Here is a 19,276-nt window from a genome sequence, read left to right as displayed (position 1 = left end):
AGATATCTCCAGACGTGATTTGTAGAGCAACTTGACCTAGAAAGGATTCTCTGTGACCCGGGAAGAACTTTATTTGGATGCTGGGGACTGGTAGCATGACCTTGTCCAAGAAGTCCCACCTCTTCTGCTTTTTCTTTTTAAACAAATTGTTAATTTTAACAGCTGTATCATTTATTAAGCAAATCATCCGAGTGAGATTAGGAAGGTTATGTAGCATTGAAATGCAAAGATGTATACATTCCATCATGACAGGAATGCCTAACAAGCAGGAAAAGGGTCAGTCAGACCAAAGGTCGATCAAGGACGTAGGGGCGAGTAATTGACCCGTGAAGATCAATACCAGACTTCCAATACCCAAAACAAAAACCGTAGCATTTCCTGTAGAGAAGTACTCTATTCAGCCATTGGGGATGACTGAACAGAATAGCTGGGCCAATGACTGGTCCAGTCATTAACTTCTTTCATTCCATGACTGAGAAATTATTCAAATGATTTAAATCCATTGTGGAATAAGAAAATGTCAGAAACTTGAACCATTGGTGGTCATTCAAACAGTTTTCGAGAGCAGTTGGTCTGTGCTCTTCAGACCACAAATGCCTTACTGTTGTATGTTTACCTTCACTTCTTGGAACTCTCTTCAGCCAAAATTTTCTCAATAGCCCAACACACCTTGCATCCTGGCCAGTCTGGTCAACCTGGTGAACCTGGTCGTGGATTTCAACCAAGACGTGGTCCTTATTGCTTATCAATAATAATATATGTATTTATAGCAAGCACTATCCCAATAGTTTGACGTAGAATTTGGACAAGTCGCATGCGATAGCGTTCCCTACAGACCAGGATTTTAGATAGAGATACGCAAATATTCTCAGTAGGTTTGCTGTAGCTTTCTGTTTTTAAATACTTTCTGCCAATGTGCATTGTGGCATATTACCTACCAGCTTTATTATAAAATAATTGACTAAATAAGCTGGTGTATGTTTTTACACAGTGCTTTAGTTAAGAAGAAAAAACAAAATAATTTTTTTTTTCTGTGTATCAGCATGAGAAAATGTGTTTACCATATCATACATTTTCTTCAATTTTGTTTCACTAAATATGAACAAAAGTTCACAAGGCATGGGGATAATTGAGTTTCTGTAAGATAGCGTTCAGTATCAGTAAAGCAAGTTATTAACAAACAGCCCCATAATTCACAAAACAAGATTCTATTTAAGCTATTTATTTAGCAATATTTACCTGTAGAAAAATTATCCTTTTTTTTCCCCATCACTTGGCCATCTGTGCCTGTATTCAGAAATATTTGTCTATTTTTAGTTTAATGTGATTAAATTTAGAAGAAAATATTGTGTTTTTGTAGCTGAATCTTTTTCTGTTTTCTTTCTCCCCCCCACCATTTTGAACTCTACAGTTAATTAAGTAAAAAAAAAAAATAATAATCTAAACTATATCAGCGTTAAGATCTAATTTTAATTTCATTAGTAATTTCATCTAGGTTGAAAAATGACTTAAGTCCTTCAAGTTCAAACTTCAAAACATATCTTTTCATGCTGTTGATCCAAAAGAAGGCAAAAACTCCTTGTTGAGTCCATAATGGCAATCTGATTTTTCCTTGGAGCAACAACATTGGATCACACTCCACATACATGTTAATTATATCTTTGAATATTCAGTTTTTTGAAAAAATAAAAACCAAAACATACAGGCCTTTTTAAAATAAAATGTACAGAATGAGACATCCTCTTTAGGTAGAGAGTTCAACATCTTTATTGTTCTTACTGTAAAAAAACTCTCTCTCTACTGTAAAAGAAAATGCATGTATTCCAGTCTCAATGGATGATCTCTTGTCTGTTGCATATTCCTGCTAACAAACAGGTCAGCACATAGCAGTTTGTATTGTTTATATTTGTATAGTGCAATCATATCCCCTCTGACGTGCCTTTTTGTTTTTAAAAGAAAACAATTGTAGTATATCTACCCTTTCTTCATAGCTAATAATTTTCACCCTTGTTATTTGCATAGCTTTGCACTTTTTCTAATTTTGAAATATTCTTCTTTAAAACTGGTGCCCAATTTACACTGCATATTCATCATGGAATCTTATCATTTATTCTTAAAGAGGTAAAATTAAGTTTTGGTCAAGTTTTGAATTGGTACCCTTTTTTTATACATGGCAACACCTCACTAGCCTTTGCAATTGCAGATTGACTCTGTACACTGTTGCGTAGTTTATCTTTAAAAATTGTTCCGTCATCTTTGTTTATGTTATGCTATTCCTAACTCAAACCCCATATAATGTATAAACTGACTTTGCATTTATCTGTATTAGATCATATCTGCTAGTTGCCTGTCCAGTCCCCCAATGTATCCAAATCCCACTGTAGAGAAATCATATCACGTTCAGACTGTACTATCTTACCTAGTTTTGTGTTTTCTGCTAACACAGACACATGACTTCCAATGCTCACTCCATGATCATTCATAAACAGATACCCAATTTGAAAATTGCCCTTTTACATCTGCTAACTTCACTCTATCTTTAAGCCAAGGTTCCATCCAAGATCAACTTTTGTCATCTAAACCAACCTCGTATATACTCGAGTATAAGCCGACCCGAATATAAGCCGAGGCCCCTAATTTTACCCCAAAAAACTGGGAAAATGTATTGACTCGAGTATAAGTCTAGAGTGGGAAATGCAGCAGCTACTGGTAAATTTCTAAATAAAATTAGATCCTAAAAAAATTATATTAATTGAATATTTATTTACAGTGTGTGGATATAATGAATGCAGTGTGTGCGTATGAGTGCAGTGAGCGGATGAGTGCAGTGAGCGGATGAGTGCAGTGCGTGTATGAGTGCAGTGCGTGAGTGCAGTGTGTGTGTGTATGAGTGCAGTGTGTATGAGTGCAGTGCGTGAGCTCAGTGTGTGTATGAGTGCAGTGTGTGTGTGTGTATGAGTGCAGTGTGAGTGCAGTGTGTGTGTGTGTATGAGTGCAGTGTGTGTGCGTATATATTAATTGAATATTTATTTCCAGTGTGTGTATATAATTAATGCAGTGTGTGTGTATGAGTGCAGTGTGTGTGTGTATGAGTGCAGTGTGTGTGTGTATGAGTGCAGTGTGTATGAGTGCAGTGTGTATGAGTGCAGTGTGTGGATGAGTGCAGTGTGTGTAGGAGTGCAGTGTGTGTAGGAGTGCAGTGTGTGTATGAGTGCAGTGTGTGTGAGTGCAGTGTGTGTATATGAATGAAGTGTGAGTGTGTGATGCAGTGTGTGATGCAGTGTGTGTTTGCGTATGTGTTGGTGGGGGTGGGCATTTGATATATTATTAATTATTATTTTTTTTATTTTTTTTATATTATTATTTTTTTTATTATTATTTATTATTTAATTATTATTATTATATTATTATTATTATATTATTATTATTATATTAATTATCTTTTTTTTTCGTCCCCCCTCCCTGCTTGCTAGCTGGCCAGGGAGGGGGGCTCCTTCCCTGGTGGTCCAGTGGCATTGGTAGTTCAGTGGGGGGGAGAGGGGTGCTGGCCCCTCTGTCAGCTCCCAGTGTAAGCTCTCGCGAGACTTACACTGGGAGCTGACCGAGGTGCTGAACGGACGGCGCGGAGGAGGAGAGAGCTGACAGGAGCTGTAGGAAAGGTAAGTACAGCTCTGCCAGCACCCCTCTCCCCCCAGTCTGTATTATGGCAATGCAAATTGCCATAATACAGACTCTGACTCGAGTATAAGCCGAGTTGGGGTTTTTCAGCACAAAAAATGTGCTGAAAAACTCGGCTTATACTCGAGTATATACGGTAATTCTAGTTTCAATAGTAACCACTAGTGTGTAAATGTGTCAAATGCCTTAGCAGAATCCAGATATATCACATTCACTGGATCACGCTGATCTATATTTCTACTAACCTCTTCATAGAACGCAACTAAGTTAGTTTGGCATGACCTGTCTTTCATAAAACCATCTCAATTATTTACAACTTTGCTACAATATAAAAAAAAACACCATACACCCTTTCCAAAATAGTAATCTGAATTCATCCTGGTTCTGAATGATTTACTTAATATGAACCTGAAGACCATATGTCTCAGCTTATGTATATAAATACAAGTATAGCTACTTATAGGCTTGCACAAAATATGCTTACATCATTTGGCTTTACACCCAACTCAAAGGGAGAAGCTCTTGTGTACTCCTTCTGTATGTGTCTCTGTATGTATGTGTGGTGTATGTATGTGTGTTTCTGTATATATGTGTGATTGTGTTTGTATGTGTGTTTGTATGCATGTGTGTGTGTTTGTATGTATGTGTGTGTCTGCATGTGTGTGTCTGTGTGTAGGTGTGTGTCTCAGTATATGTGTGTGTATCTATGTGTGTGTCTGCATGTGTAAGGGGGGGAAACTTATGGAACGGGCCTCAGGGCAATTTGCGAACCGGGGCCCCTTGGTTTCTAGTTACGCCTCTGGTCACAGCCCCCGTGATGTCACATGATGGTTCACCAAGCAGCGTTTGGAAGCTTTGACAGGCACTAGTTAAGCACTGGAGATAAGTTAAACTTGTTTTAAAACACTATTTGAGCATTTAGTTTTTTGGGGGGGGGCATATAGGATAATGCCCATAAGGAATTATTCTACATCATACAATAAAGGTTTGGAGAAACCCTTTAAACTAAAGACTTCATACAGAATCCTGCTTGATTCTGTAGACCCATTATTAAACCAACTATTTGTGTTGGTGCAATGACATCTTTTATGTACTTTGCATGTTAAAAATGGATACATGTTTTCAAAATACTGAATTCTCACATTGTTTTATAGTCTGGAGTAGTACATTGTGGGTGTAAATGATACAATTACACACTGAAGTTGTAGAAAATAAATGCGGAGACCTACAAGATTGTACTGTGGTAGCTAAAATGGCGGCCCCGTGACAGAACCAGAAATTAATTTATCCCATTTTTAATCCTGGTACTGTCGCTCACAGCCTGCCGTTTTCCGGAACTGGATCTGAAATGACAGACATTGCGCTGAAATCAGCCTTTTTTTTCTCATTCCAGCGAAACAGACAATGTGGATGTCCATCTGTTAGTTGTCATTATTAGTTCGGCTATCTCTCGTTGTTGACTGATAAAATATTTGGGAATCTAAACATATCTTCACAATACAGAAATGCCTTTGTTCTGAGCTCTTTTCATCTCAACTTATCAGCTTAGTATGTGAGCTTTTTGCTATGCCGGGGTGATCACCATCATCGGAGTCATCTGCTTTGGCATGAAATAGTCAGGTAAAAAGTTACACAATCCAATGCAAAGGTAAGAATGTTTTGCTTTGTGCTGAATTTGGCAGGACTCTAATGTAATTTTTTTTTATTTTATCACTTTTCAATAAGACATCTGCTTTCTTATAATACTGAAAAGTTGAAAGGGAGGGGGGATCGGGCTGGTGGAGAAGATAGGAAGTTGAAGGAATGATGGCATTCTAGTCCGAAGAGGAATTAATAACTAAAGGGGTCATATCTTGCGGGGTTTTAAATGTATACTTCAGAAATGATAGCTTTAACATTAACCGTTTATAGTGCACACTAGTCTTTGAACAGTTGAAGTGAAATTAACTAGTTCAAAAATTAACCACTTAATCTTATTTTTAGAAATGTTGTTTGTATTCAGATATGTTTATTATGTTGGCAATAACATACCTATTTTTCCTCTCTTTTTTTTGTATGCCAGAATTATATGGCATCAAAGATTTTTAACTAGTGCCTCCGATCTTCCCCGTTTTGACAATGCTTGGCAGCTGTCACTAATGTGTTAATAGACCGGTCTTTTCCATGTGATTTTAATACCCATTTACTATATGGTTTCAAGTACCCTCGTGGTGTGATTTTGTGATCACAGATCACAGTGGATACAAGATTTCAAGAAGGCATCACAGTTTAATCCTGCTCATCATGGTCACATCTCAGTTTTTCCATTAGAAGTTACCCAGCAATTTGGACATCTATACAAACAATTGTGCTCATCCAGACACAAAGCTTACCCATACTGTTTGTCCGACCCTCTTTAAAGGTTTTGTTTTTGTAAGACAAAGTAGTAAGAAAATCTACCATCTTATTTTTTTGCTACAGATATTTTCTTCTTTTACAGCAACAACAGGGTTTAAACCTAATTTACCAGAGCTCCCTCTTCGTGTCACATGTCAACAGACTAATTAAGTGGGCCCAAACAAAAATATGAATGGAACAAAATTTGACATGATTGCAGAATTATTTTGTTCCCTGATCCGAAGATTCAGAATAAGAGGCACTATGGTCTCTGTTAGTGTAAGTGTTATACTCGGCTCAGTATGAATTTTAACAGATTCTTTCAAATACTATGTGGTACTATGTGGTGAGGCAAAGAAAACATATTTTCGTCTTGAGTACAAGGAGTTTTTTAAGTTTTTGTAGCAGATCTCTCTGGTCTTGTGACATATTTAAATGGCTCTAGCACCTTTCAAATAGATGATAAATAATGAATGTCCTGTCTAGCATAGCAGCGGGAGGACATTATTCGAACATTTCTGGAAAATGGACAATGCAGAGATCTGTGATATGTAATATCTAATCTGTAGACATTACTTATTTATTTAAAGGGGAACTGTCTGTCTGCAGAATTGTTTTGTGTTATATTTACTTATCCAAATATGTAACACGTGTGTCGTTTTGGAGTGAGAAAAATAAAATTAAGTGTGGAAATCTAAAATTGAGCATTACATTTAAAAACAATTTTTTTTATTATTATAAGGAAAAAACTGTATAATATAGAAAGCAGGAAAGTACACACTAATTTATTCATGTTTAAGATGCAAAACCCATTGTATCTGAATCCTTGAGTTACCTAAATAACTTTTAGCTCTCAATTAAAACACTCCATAAAGCAAATGCCGGTTATAGCCTATGCAGCTCTGCATTATATACCTGATATGTAAGGCATTGTTATTGGCAGGTGAGGAGTTCACTTCCATTTGACATAAAAGTTTGAAGAATTGTGCCGAGCTCTACCTGACTCAGATGGCAGCTGAAATATACATTAATGTGACAGCAATATGGTGTCACCACATTCCTTCAGAAATTTATTCTGGATTCATTGGGTACATGATAATACATATATGGAAGCGTGTGTGTACCAGCAGGTGTGCACATTAAGTAGTCCAAATCCTATCACACGCACATATCTCTAACAATGACCTAAATGATCATCTGGTGTTGGTAACCAATCGATAATGTTTTCTGACTTTTGGGCATGTATAGTGCAACAGTTTTCTAAACGATCATCTAAATTTCAGTGACTTTTGTTTTTGACGACTTTCTGGTTTTCGACCTGACGATCCACACTGGTAGATGATACAAAACTTTGATAAAGACTATGCATGCACAGATAATTATATATACATCTATATCTCACATATAAAAAAAAAAATCTGTAATCCAGAGACACACACTCCTAACTCCACCATTTTTATTTATTTTTTGCCTTCTGATCGCATTACGCTAATTGACATGGTGGAGAAATAGACAGAAATGTGCTTTGTGATCTCTTGTGCATCAAATTAAACTGATTTCATTTGAATAAAATATAGGAATATGCAACACAAACAATGCAAACAGTAAATATGGTCTTATTGCTTAAGGGCTAAGGCATTTTTTTTTCTCATTTTCCTGGGAGAAAGAAGGTTTCTTAAATTGGCTAAATATGCTGCACTGGAGAATCACATTACAATACATATTAACATAATATGTGTAATAATGATAAATGTATGACATCCATTCACATATTACTGGTCGCAGTCATTATAGCTACCCGGGAATGGATTTGGAAAGGTGCAGATTGACGGAAGGTTGCTGGTTCTCACTAGCTAATATAGATTTTTCTAAATTGTGATACATTTAGGGTCAGAATGAGTAATCTGCAGATTAATTTTAATAGCGCACAGAGCTTTCAAAATCTCATTGGTTTCTTCTTTGGAAAACTAGGTAAAATGAATGCGTACTCCATAGACTGCGTTGAACTGCGTGGACACAAAGTTTAACAAACTGTGCAGTGCAGGTGTCACGGCTCGTGGCCGCACGTGGTTGCACCCGATCGGTGAGACCACACTAAGGAATTACCTGCAGCGGCGAGCCCGGTGCCAGAGCGTTGGGGCATCCGTCCCCTTCACACGCGGGATCCAAAATGGTGCCATTTGTAGCCCCGCTTCCAAAAAATACGCGAACGTGCGTGTGACATCACAACTTCAATGCACACGCACATTCTTGGGTCATAGGCCAAGCTCTGACCAATCACAGCCCAAGGAGAGGTATTTAAACCCCAGAATACCTTAGCTCATTGGCCTGTCGTGGTTTCCGTTCCTGGTATCCAAGAGTGCGTTAACCTGATCTTGTTATTAATATTCCTTGTTTTTTACTTCGGTTATTCCGGACTATTCTAATTTCTGGATTCCCTGACTTGGCTTTCTTATCAATCTTGTGTATTTCCGGCTCCCTTGACCTTGGCTTTCCCTTGACTATTCTCTATTCTTCAACGTATTAACCCAGCCATTCTAAGGACCAGTTTACATAGTTCTGCGTGTTGGATTATATAGTTGTCGTGACAGCAGGATAGTCATGTGGCATTTCAAATGTTCAAGAGCAAACTAAAATTTAACTTCTAATAGCTACCAATGTCATATAAAGGTATATCTGCCAAAGGTGCAACTCTCAGTTGAAAGCATGTAAAAGAAGTTGTATGTTTATAATCTATAGATCTGTTTATCTCTCTGCCTTTCTTAATATTACGTATCTGTATGTCTATCAATCATCTGTCTGCAATATGTCTGTCAGTCTGTCTCCCTTTCTCTGTCTATCTCATTCACATGTGGCATAGTCTCATTATGTTGTAATACATATTTGTATCAAACAAACAAGGAATATCTGCAGTTATTGAAGTTAGATAGTACAATACATTTTGTTTCTTAAAATCAAAGAATCCTTCATATTAAACCTCCTTTTCAGGAAACCAGTCCTTTCTGGGATTCACATGTTCCTGCTACCCACTGCATTATTAGTATTTTGGAATGTTTAGTGTGTATGAGTTTATTACAGAGTTCCACAGCACTGGAACTTCTACTAATGTGTTGTTTATAACATGGAGCTTCACAGCAAAAAAAATTCTTAGTTATGTGCTTTGCATAGAGTCTTCTAGCTTAACTTGCGTTGGCAGGCCTTAAACTCTGCTATTGATTCTCCACATTCTGCAACACCATCGTGGCGAGATTAGTGAGGGGAATAACACCCTTTTGGGATAATACAAGATCCTAGGGACCACCCCATCTATTTTTGTTTGTTTTTATAATGTGAGCTGTGTTTATGTTTACTGTTATCTAGTTTCCCCTGTTCTATATCCTCATCTGAAATCTCAAGATCAAAAAAAAACAAAAACTGACCATTTAAAAATATTTTATTTAGATTTCTGTTTTTATCCACAGAGTTGTGAAACCTCCCTGATGAGGCAGGACACCTATAAAATAAAAATCCCCAAAACCCAACTCCACACTTTGGAGCTGTGCTGGAAAAAGTAAAGACCGTGCTCTAATGTCTACAGTAGGGGTAGGCTAACATAATTCTCTTCTACTCTAAGGCTTGCAGAGTATTATGGGAGTTGCAGTCCAGTAATATTTGAGAGGGCTGCAGCTCCACACCCTAGGTTTACACTTTATTGCTTAAAGCATTGCACTAAGCTTTACTTCTTACAACGGTAAAGTCAGCAATGCAATGAAACCCTTCAATGTTCTCACCCCGTGGCTGGGAGTGCTAGGAGTTGCATACTGATAGGTGCTGAAGGCTCTTGTTGTTGCGTAACCCCGTACAGAATAATAGGCAGATGACAATAACCCCAGTCCCTCAGTTTTTAATTTGTTGTGACAGTTTGGGAGACTGGTTAATTTCAGCTTTAGCATGAGACAGTGTATAATAGTTGTCAGGGAATGAGATCGCACTTGTCTGAGCAGTGTGAAATGAATAAATGTCCTGTCTCATTCCATGTATAAAAATGATTTTATTAGTATGTGGGTCACATTGCCGTACTGTTTAGTTATTGGACATTGGCTTAGAGAACTGTTTGTGGAGAATGAAATGGTTTTGCTGTCTCAGCACTGTGTTTTCTAACTGGTATTTTTCACACAGTAGTGCTACTGAAAGGGAGCAGTACTCCAGCAAAAATCAATTTATCTTTGGCTGCCATTTGTGTTCTATGAGTTCTTACCGAGTTTTACAATGTGATTAATTGATATGCATTGTGTGAGCAATCGTACGACATAGTAGCGCTCCTACAAGAGTTTTTAAATGCAGAATTTATGCGTTGCAAATATACTTGTAACTAACTGCTGAATGCACAATTATAGGCAGAGTAATTATATATTTATGTTTATAAATAAATGCATATGCATATTTTATCAAGCTTCAGATTATTTCATATATCATAAAGGGATGGGAATGCGACGCTTGCTATTGGCTTTCATCGCAAGATTTATAACAATATATTAAGATGCAGACTGCGCGCTAGACCACTGTGATCAGTTCTGTTACGTGACGCTACTGTCTTGCTCAGGTTACATCTATATATCACACCAATTTGCTGAAAGTGGGTATTTGGTGTAATTTACTTCTGTACACACAGTTCCTAAATATTGTGCACTTGTTACAACCGGAGCGATTGTTAATAAAGCATAATGCCTCTGGCGGCAGTGGAGACCATACGAAATGGAATATCGTTACTAATATTTCTGTCTTATCCAATCTGTTCCCAATCATTATCAACACTTATCTATAAAGCAATAGATTATACAGCTCTCTGCATATAGCGCTACAATAATAAAACATCTATAACAGAGGAGACAAAGTCTCTGCTCTCAAGAACTTAACATCTAGATACTCACGTGGTGATAAGGCTAGGCCAAAGGATTAAGATTTGTGATGTGTTTATCAATGTGTAATGTATCTATGTAACATGGCATTGAGCTTGACATTAGGGTTCTAATCATTTAACCCTGGAGGCCATTTTTCCATTTGTTCTTGCTGTGGCCCCAGTGGTCTGCTAATTATTTAATACAAAGTTGTCAAGTTGCATGAACTCCATATATTGTTGGACCACATCTCCCATCGTTTTCTGGAGAGTCATAGTTTAAAACCACATCCCTGATTATATATATATATATGTAGACTCAATCAGTGATGTTGCCAACATGGTTGCTGTGCAATGCCACTGTTAGGCTCATGATAGGATGCTACTATTTACAAGATGGCATGCGCAGTATTGAATCAAAGGAACGATGGACGACTAGTAACCCTTTTTGTGCTACAATGTTTGTGCAATAAAAGTGCTTTGCTGGGTCCCCTGACACCAGTCAATTTAAAAAGCCGCAGCATTGTAAGATTGAAATTTCTGTGGGGAGACAGCGTTCAGTTCATGCTCTCGGCAGCGGTATTTTGATATTGTGAAGTTTATTTTGACCCCGACGCTTTATTTCCAAACATTGAACTTATTTTGTTCCGGCGTATCCTTAAACAGGGCTTGTTTTTCTCCCTCTCAGAAATGAAGCACAGATGGTGATTGATTTTTCAAGTGCTGACATCCCGGCTTGAGAAATCGTTCCCACCTTCTTTGTGCCGAGCCACTCAGGCAAACTAACGTGATGATGTGATCATCATTTTCATGCAGACATGCAGAATTGATTGACAGGGAAATTTTAGCATAAACCACACATTCTTCCAGTGCCTCGTTTCCTCCCCCTCTCGCCTCGCCACTTGCACTTGGAGACACACAGAAAGCTTGGTACCGGCCATACATCTCATTCCTCTTCACTTTAACCCTTCACTGACAGCAGCCTATGTCTCAAACACTGTTGGTACAGAACATTAGAATGTGAGGGAAGTTCATTTAAATGCTATGATGTCCTATGATACAATGTGTCGTTTGGATTATTGTAGCTGTTGGGTTTAAATTGAGATTTCCTTATTACAGCACTGAATGTTAAGAATAGATCAGTAGTGAAACTGAACGCTTTCAGAGTCTAACTCGCCTTTCTCAGGCCATTGCCTGTGTTTGCGTGACTAAGAGCATACAATTAAACCCCGGCACTTTCATTCTCTATGATCACATTGTTTCCCTGGGTTCAAGTACTTGGATAATAGACTAGAAGAATACAGGCTTATCACTAGCCCACGGTGGCACAATCTGCTTGGTAGAATTTTTTTTTTCTCATTATCTCATGCATGTCTCACAGGATGGGAGATACATTCACTATCCACGGATGGCGTGGGACCTTCAGAAACACCCCCCACCCCCTTTAAAAAAATAAATAAAAAACATACATTAAATACAAGCTATTTTTTATGATCCTACTCCATTCAAACCTTTGATCATCATTTTCTATCTCAAATGAAGGGGTTCTGCATTTAATCCCCAGAGAGATAAATCTTTCATAGTCATTTTTCTCGATTAATCCCAGTGTTTATACTGCCTAGAGCTTGTATTTTGTTGCCTAGTACATTTTACATATAGTTTTTTTTTTATTAAATGTCTTTTAAAGCTGTATTCTTTAGCCTTTCATGGCAGAATAATCAACTAGTTTGTATGTCTTGATAATTATATTGAAAGAGTTGAGAGATGTAGAAGTAAAGTCTGTTTAACATCTTAAAGGACCACTATAGGCACCCAGATCACTTCAGCTTAATGAAGTGGTCTGGGTGCCAGGCCCATCTAGGATTAACCCTTTCTGCTGTAAACATAGCAGTTTCAGAGAAACTGCTATGTTTATAATAGGGTTAATCCAGCCTCTAGTGGCTGTCTCACTGACAGCCGCTAGAGGCGCTTCCGCGCATCTCACTGGGATTTTCACAGTGAGCAGACGCTTGCGTCCATAGGAAAGCATTAAGAATGCTTTCCTATGGACTGGCTGAATGCGCGTGCGGCTCTTGCCGCGCATGCGCATTCAGCCGATGTCGGGAAAAGGAGGCGGAGAGTCCCCACTGCCGAGGGAGCCCGGCGGTGGAGAAAGGTAAGTGATTTAACCCCTTCCTACACCTAGAGCCCGGCGGGAGGGGGACCCTAAGGGTTGTCGGGACCTAGAGATCCTATAGTGCCAGGAAAACGAGTATGTTTTCCTGGCACTATAGTGGTCCTTTAACCCCTTAACCCCTTAAGGACACATGACATGTGTGACATGTCATTATTCCCTTTTATTCCAGAAGTTTGGTCCTTAAGGGGTTAAGGTGCTAGAGCAAGTTGCAAATCTAGAATTAAAAAGATTAAATGTCATAATTTTGGACATACATAGGAAACAACTCAAATAACTGCATTGTAAAGGGTAGGCAAAAAAAAGAGCTGATTTGGAAGAAAAAGAATCTTCAACTTAGCAACAGTCACATCTTGACTTAATTTAGACTTATTTTAGCCTGAATTTTGCAATTTGATTTTCAATTCATTATATTTTGGTGTTCGGTGAATAAACACTTTATTGCGCCTCTAACATGCGACCATGGATTGCATTTGATAATATGGAGTGTTTTACTGAGCAACCTGTGACATTTTGGCCCAAAGAGTTTTGATAGATAATATTTTGACCTCAGTTTTGCAAGATGTCAGCTTAGTACAGATACCGTTTAGCTAATAAACGCCAATAAGATCCAGCACATCCAAATTAAGTCCTCATTACAAGATTTCTGTTTCAATCATGTTTTGGAGTGATTTAAAAAAAAAAAAAAATAGTCACACCTCCTTAAAATATGTGTGGTTTTATCCATCTTTTCTAGCTTGCTGTTTTGAAATATTGCAAAAAGAAACATAACAATGAAAAAAATAGCCATTATTATCTTTTTAAACCTGTCTGTACTGGTTATCAAATACCCTCTCTTTCAGTGTTTGACGTGCACCTAACATTCTAATTCCTTGTACTTTTTATACACCCTTTTTATCCAGCATATCATTAAAACAATGCAATGTAAAATACCGTAAATTTGTGCTCATGTCCATAACCTAAAACTTGAAACAATATTTGTAAACGTTTACTGGGATATAATATTTTTAAGCATATTTTGAAACATATTGGTTGGCGAAAACCCTGCCATATTCATGTATTCTGAAGGGTAAGTGTTGATAGCTAATGCAAAATGATCCTATCCACACAATTTTAACTGGTCCTTTAAGTTGACCTATTTTCTCTTAGCTGTGAAAACTCAGAAGGATATTTCCACTTGTGTACATATTTTGCCTAATCCTTTGAGGTATTTTGTTAAGTCTGGTAGGATGCCTGTTTTGCAATTAACATCTCCTAACAATGACTTGATACACTGATTGGAACTCAGGAATTTAAAGACAGTGTTTAGAAGCTGAATTTGCTGTGGTTTTTTTTGTACACTATGCTAATCCGTGTTATTTTCTCTATTGGATGTATAAGGGAAAATAGTTTTCATTTATATCACTTGCTGTTTTCTATTATAAAAACATGGCTGAATAAATAACTTTCGGAAAACAGTGTATTTATTGATAGAGGCGACATTTTTGAAGGAAAAGCACACGAAATACCAAAACGCAGTCTAAGCAACTATTGGAATGTCTGAGGTACAAAACTTGACCTTTGAAACATCAACATAATGCAAACAATAGGTCCATTGTCCATTCACAGAGTGATATGAATGACAACAGATTAATCATAGCCTCAATCCAATTCAACTGATTAAAAATCCTACATGTAAAAAAAAATAAAAATCCTTTTTTCTTTTCCCAAACAATTTGTATTTTGCACTTCTATTTTTTATTTTACCAGAATTGATATTAGGAAATTGGACATTGAAGTTGCTGCATCACTCAGATTAAAGTTTGTATTAATAAATAATGTGGTTTAAGACTAAATACAGTGGTTTACACTTGTTGCATGATTTGAGCTGTGTCTATACGTCTCTGGATGGATAGATCGAGGGACACTATTTTACATATCTGATCATGGTACCTAAGCCATTAGGTGGTATTTCTGGAAATGCTGTGTCCAGTGGTTGGGATTTCTAACGAATGACACTTTAAATGATAAAGGTATGGGGTACAGAGAGCAATTGATTAACGTAGCTTTTCTCAAAGGAATTATTGCCTAACTGCCCTATGAGATCTGGCTGACATTTGACAACCTGATGCTTGTACGAGTTGGTGCATTTATTTGAAGTGCTTCTTAGCTTTTCTTATGCACATATTCAATTGTATAAGACATATTACACCATTTAGTGAATAAGGCACACCAATACTGCCATTTTCAGTGTTGTAGGTGTCTTAGCTCCTCAGCAAATTTTGACATGAAAACAAGAAAAAACGAATACATTGTAAAAGTGCTCACTCTATACCACTGCCAGGGATAGTTACGAATACTGTATGTCAGAGAACGTGGAAACTACACAGAGTTGTATGATACCTCTTTCAGATCCATAGTGAAGTTGAGATGGTTAATCAGCTGGGCATTTATCGGTAGCAGAGCAGAAATATATTTATACAGATCACTCCAGTAAAGGGAATAAAGTTATAGGGGCAGTCTAGCTACCATAACCACTTACAGCCATTGCAAAACACAGACAGTGTGATTTCCTAACGTGAGAATTCCAAGTGAATTTCAAATGAATGCTAAAATAGCCAGATTGGAAAAAAAATGATGTCATGTTTCCAGTTTGACTAATTTGACCTTAAATTTTAATTCACTTTGAATTCCTGACAATTCTCCCTTTACTAAATAACCCTATAAGCCCCCTACTAGACCTCCAAAAAATGTCTGAATGGAAGCTTACATTTACCAGAGCTAAAATCCTTTGCGCTGGTTTTCAAGCAGTTTGTGTGTTGGCCCACAATCATCCACCTAATGCAGGTTTTCCTTTCAGCAGTGTTAGTTCTCAAAAGTAAATGGCAATAGTATAAACGCCTTTTAGATGCATCATCTATTATATTATAAAGCCATTTTTATTTTGTTAGACATGACATTGAGTTAATAATGTTTACAGCATAAAACAAATGGCATAACATGTAGATTGCATCATAACAAGTACATATTAATGTAGATGGCATTGTAATAATCTCAAATTACCCAAAACTCTAAACCTATCCACAATCTCAAATTACCCAAAACTCTAAACCCATCCACAATCTCAAATTACACAAAACTCTAAACCTATCCACAATCTCAAATTACCCAAAACTCTAAACCTATCCACAATCTCAAATTACCCAAAACTCTAAACCTATCCACAATCTCAAATTACCCAAAACTCTAAACCTATCCACAATCTCAAATTACCCAAAACTCTAAACCCATCCACAATCTCAAATTACACAAAACTCTAAACCTATCCACAGTCTCAAATTACCCAAAACTCTAAACCTATCCACAATCTCAAATTACCCAAAACTCTAAACCTAACCACAATCTCAAATTACCCAAAACTCTAAACCTATCCACAATCTCAAATTACCCAAAACTCTAAACCCATCCACAATCTCAAATTACCCAAAACTCTAAACCTATCCACAATCTCAAATTACCCAAAACTCTAAACCCATCCACAATCTCAAATTACACAAAACTCTAAACCTATCCACAGTCTCAAATTACCCAAAACTCTAAACCTATCCACAATCTCAAATTACCCAAAACTCTAAACCTAACCACAATCTCAAATTACCCAAAACTCTAAACCTATCCACAGTCTCAAATTACCCAAAACTCTAAACCCATCCACAATCTCAAATTACCCAAAACTCTAAACCTATCCACAATCTCAAATTACCCAAAACTCTAAACCCATCCACAATCTCAAATTACCCAAAACTCTAAACCTATCCACAATCTCAAATTACCCAAAACTCTAAACCCATCCACAATCTCAAATTACACAAAACTCTAAACCTATCCACAGTCTCAAATTACACAAAACTCTAAACCTATCCACAATCTCAAATTACACAAAACTCTAAACCTAACCACAATCTCAAATTACCCAAACCTCTAAACCTATCCACAATCTCAAATTACACAAAACTCCAAACCTAACCACAATCTCAAATTACCCAAAACTCTAAACCTAACCACAGTCTCAAATTACCCAAAACTCTAAACCTAACCACAATCTCAAATTACCCAAAACTCTCAACCTAACCACAATCGCAAATTACCCCAGACTCTTAACCTATCCACAATCTCAAATTACCCAAAACTCTCAACCTAACCACAATCGCAAATTACCCCAGACTCTTAACCTATCCACAATCTCAAATTACCCAAAACTCTAAACCTATCCACAATCTCAAATTACCCAAAACTCTAAACCTAACTACAATCTCAAATTACCCAAAACTCTAAACCTAACCACAATCTCAAATTACCCAAAACTCTAAACCTAACCACAATCTCAAATACCCAAAACTCTAAGCCTAACTCTTAACTGGAACCTAAAACCCTAATCGGAAGTCTAACTAAAAACCCTGAACCTAACCACAACCCCAAATCCTTCTAACACTAACCGAAAACCTAGGCCTTAAGAGTAAACCCAACCCAATAAAATGCAAACACTAAACCCTAACCCACAAAACTGGACCTAATCACAGTCCAAATCCAAACCCCTAATCTTACACCTTAACTGTAACCCAGAACTCTAATCCTAACCATAGACCCTAACCAAATATCTGAAAGCTAACCCCAATCTCAAATCCTAACCTAAGATCTACTACCACTTATCAGTAACTCACAGTAACCTTAAGCCAAACCTTAAAAACTAATCCTTACCTCAAATGTTAAATCATGTTCAGAATATCATTATCCATGTAATCACGTAAATAGTTTGAAGTTTGATGAGAATTATTTGACACTTAAGTTGATGTTGATGTCACAGTCAAAATATTAAACTAGAGATAATGAGGCAGTCATTATTATAAAGTCAACTTTATTATGCTTATGGAAATTATAAACTGAAGTTTATTTAGACGAGATAATGCTGAGAATCTTTTAAAACTTTTTTTTTCTAAAAGGATAGTAAGGAAATCACATACAATTTCTGCAAACTGGAGCATTTAAACACTATAGTCACCTAAACAACTTTAGCTTAATGAAGCAGTTTTAGTGTATAGATCATGCTCCTTAGGTTTTACTGCTTAATTCACTGCCATTTAGGAGTTAAATCACTGTGTTTCTGTTTATGCAGCCCTAGCCACACCTCCCCTGACTCTGATTGACACAGCCTGCATGAAAAAAAAATGGTTTTACTTTCAATCAGGTGTAATTTACCTTAAACAAGTGTATCTCTTTCTCTGTAAATTGAACTTTAATCACATACAGGAGGCTCTTGCATTGTCTAGCAAGCTATTAACATTGCAGGGGATAAGAAAATCTAAATTAAACAGAACTTGCAATAAAGGAAGGATAAACTTTAGATGTCTCTTTACAGGAAGTGTTTAGGAATGCAGTGTAAGTCACATGCATGGAGTTCTGAATAGGGCTATTTAAACAAAGTGATTTAACTCCTAAATGGCAGATAATTGAGCAGTGAGACTGCAGGGAGAAAATGTATACACCATAACTGCTTTATTAAGCTAAAGTTCTTTTGGTGACTTTAGTGTCCCTTTAACCCCTTAAGGACCAAACTTCTGGAATAAAAGGGAATCATGACGTGTCAGACACGTCATGTGTCCTTAAGGGGTTAAGGACCACCTTTTAAAGTGGTTCTGTAATTTATTTTTCTCTTGGATTTCCTTACCCTATGTGCCCTGTATCTAATTGATTATACTCACTCCCTTGCCACTTGCCTTTATTTATATTTATTATAATTTTTTCCTGCTGGATCTCAATATCTGGGTGCAGCCATTTTGTTCTCCTCTGCCTTGATGTCTGTTGTTTACCCTTCTGTGGAACTGCTTTTACTGATGGATTGTGGGGAGATTTGATTGGCAACTGAAACAAAACATTGCTTTAAGCATCGTCCATTTTGTCAGCTTGACAGCTATACATAAGGAAAAGAAGTCCCTACTTTTCTTTTTGTATTTTATAAATACTAGAGCACTCGGTCAAAAAAAAAAATAGGATTCAGACACAGGGAGTTGTATATAAGCAGATTAGATACCGTTTATTTTTTTGTGACAGAGCCCCTTAAAATCCCCCTCTCTCATGTACAGAGCTAACAGTTGGCAATAGGCATGTTATATGGAGGACACACACTCATTTTTAAA

At 37.1% G+C, this 19,276-nt stretch overlaps 1 protein-coding gene across 1 annotated transcript in view; it reads left to right on the top strand.

Annotated features, from left to right (window-relative positions):
• The window catches only part of ZNF536 (zinc finger protein 536), a 456,445-nt gene that overhangs the window by 87,548 nt on the left and 349,621 nt on the right, over window positions 1–19,276 (top strand). The gene's annotated exons all lie outside the window — the stretch shown is intronic.

This window comes from Pelobates fuscus, chromosome 12 (assembly GCF_036172605.1).
Source record: "Pelobates fuscus isolate aPelFus1 chromosome 12, aPelFus1.pri, whole genome shotgun sequence".
Taxonomy (NCBI): Eukaryota; Metazoa; Chordata; class Amphibia; order Anura; family Pelobatidae; genus Pelobates; species Pelobates fuscus.
Note: the sequence above shows the minus strand (reverse complement) of the source record. Positions and strands in the feature narration are given on the sequence as shown.